The sequence below is a fragment of the Orycteropus afer genome, unplaced genomic scaffold, assembly GCF_000298275.1.
Source record: "Orycteropus afer afer isolate SDZICR_OR568_19922 unplaced genomic scaffold, OryAfe1.0 scaffold00143, whole genome shotgun sequence".
Taxonomy (NCBI): domain Eukaryota; kingdom Metazoa; phylum Chordata; class Mammalia; order Tubulidentata; family Orycteropodidae; genus Orycteropus; species Orycteropus afer.
This window is the reverse complement of record NW_006921730.1, coordinates 1,762,175-1,764,208: the sequence shown is the minus strand read 5'-3', so window position 1 is coordinate 1,764,208 and position 2,034 is coordinate 1,762,175. Positions and strand designations below refer to the sequence as shown.

Here is a 2,034-nt window from a genome sequence, read left to right as displayed (position 1 = left end):
ATGTTTTCAGTGCGTAGTAAAATTGATGCAATGACATAAGGAAGCAAAACAAGTAACAACCTTTCAAAGAGACTCAATGTAATTGTTGCAAAGTGAAAAAAAAAAAAAAAGCCTTTTAGAACCCCCATACATTTCAGAAAGAATTGTATTGTTTTCCATTACAGTTTTTATAGAGCTTCTGAATATTGGTTCATAAAATGTGTGTCTTCAGAAATTATCTACGGAAGTTAGAGGTAGAAAAGACTTGCTAGGGCATCTATTTCATTTACAAACCATCAATAACTAATGTAAAATACAACAATAATGCAACATTAAGGTTATACATTTAAACACAGAAGTCAGGAAATGCAAAAATCAAGGATCTCATAATAACACCAAACACCCACAGTGCACAGATAAAATATTTTTGATTGCTAATTATACTGTTAAGTGTTATACCTTAAAATGTAGCACATGAAATATGAACAAGCTAATGTTCCCCTTGAGATACTTAACTTGCATTTCCTGGCTTTTATGTTTAAATTGGTAACTTGAAAAGTTTCATTGACAGAGGTTTTCATTTCCTTCCTTTTATTTTTGAAGAAAATGAGGAAAAAAAAAAAAAAGTAATGTCCATTGATCACTGATGTTAACAATGTCAAGGGTTACCTTTAACTCCGTACAGCTTTCTGAAGAAATTGTTTTTAAATCAAACTGGTGAAATTAACCAGAGTCATTGTCCACAGTCCTCAGGATGTGGTCATTCGTCTCTGAACATAATCCGTGTGTTGTGGGTTGACCCTTTCATTTAAATACAGATTTGCTTTCTTTAAATGTGTGCTACAGAAAAATTTAGTGTCCAGAGTTAAAGCGGGCCAGAGGCGGTGGTGATAGCTGGAAAGTGAGGAAGGTGATGCTGCTTGGTCCCAGGTAGTCCCGCTTGCGCTGCCATGTGGGTTTCTCTTAAGCCCCTCTAGTGTCCATCTGTACTCTCAGGCCTATGGAGCCCACGTAAGACTATTCACTGTTCGGGGGTGACTTTTCCGCATTCTCCCCTCCCCTCACACACACCAGGGTCATTGATGTAAGCGACTTCTGACTTTTCCCAGACAACCAGCACATTTTCTGCCAATACGTGACAGACCGGAGATCGGTCATGAGCTTCTGGAGCTGCAAGCCCACGGGCGGGGCGAAGAGGCTGCGCGGTACCACTCTGAGAAAGTTGGAGGGGTGCAGGGGCCTAGGGCTGTGCAAGGGGAGGCTGTGTGGTCCCTCCCTTTGCAGAACCTGGCCTTGCCAGGCTGCTGTCAAGAGGCCTGAGTCCTCTCTGGCAAGGAGCAGGTAGCTAAGGAAAACCAGGAGGTAGCAAAGGAGGTAACAGTACACGTAGCCTTGCTGCAGTTGACCTGGTACCAGACTGATCTCCTGTTCACCTTCAATCAGCCCTCCACTGAGAACAGATTATCTCTTGGCCTTGAAAACCTGTTACCATGACCCTGGAGCCAAGATGACTTTGAACAACTGGTGCCCAGTCTAACCCTTCAAGAGCCCAAAATCTTTAGGCCTCAATGAAAATGCTGAAGCAAGACACTGAAATACCTTGTGATGCTGCTGAGGGCCTGAGGGCAGTAATGCAAGAGGAAGGAGGGGTTGAATATCTGGGTTTCCCCTTATTCCCTTCCTGTGCGTAAACATAAGACACCTCCACTCTGCAGAAATAAAGCTGCTTTATAGTAACTATAAAAAAATAAATGTGTACTACATTTGTGAATTTCTAAATTTTATAAAGCACAATTTGAAAGGGATTAGGATATTGTGATAAACCCACATCTGGTGAATTTTGATGTGGGAAAAGCTTTTTTTTAGATGTTTGAGTCTCCCTTTGAAAAGATTAGTCTTTAATATAACCAAAAGGAAAGGAAGAAGTAGACACTTTAGGTTCAGAGTACAGCAGCAAAAACAAAATGCCTAGAATGTAAGATTAGAAATTAAACATAAATTTAGATCAAAGGATGGAAGTTGGCAAAGATATCAATGGGACAGAGGAAAGGGAGT

At 40.8% G+C, this 2,034-nt stretch overlaps 1 pseudogene; it reads left to right on the top strand.

The window, feature by feature from the left end:
- The first annotated feature begins 979 nt into the window (after positions 1 to 979).
- On the top strand, positions 980 to 1,551 carry LOC103201141 (annotated as a pseudogene).
- Positions 1,552 to 2,034: the final 483 nt, after the last annotated feature.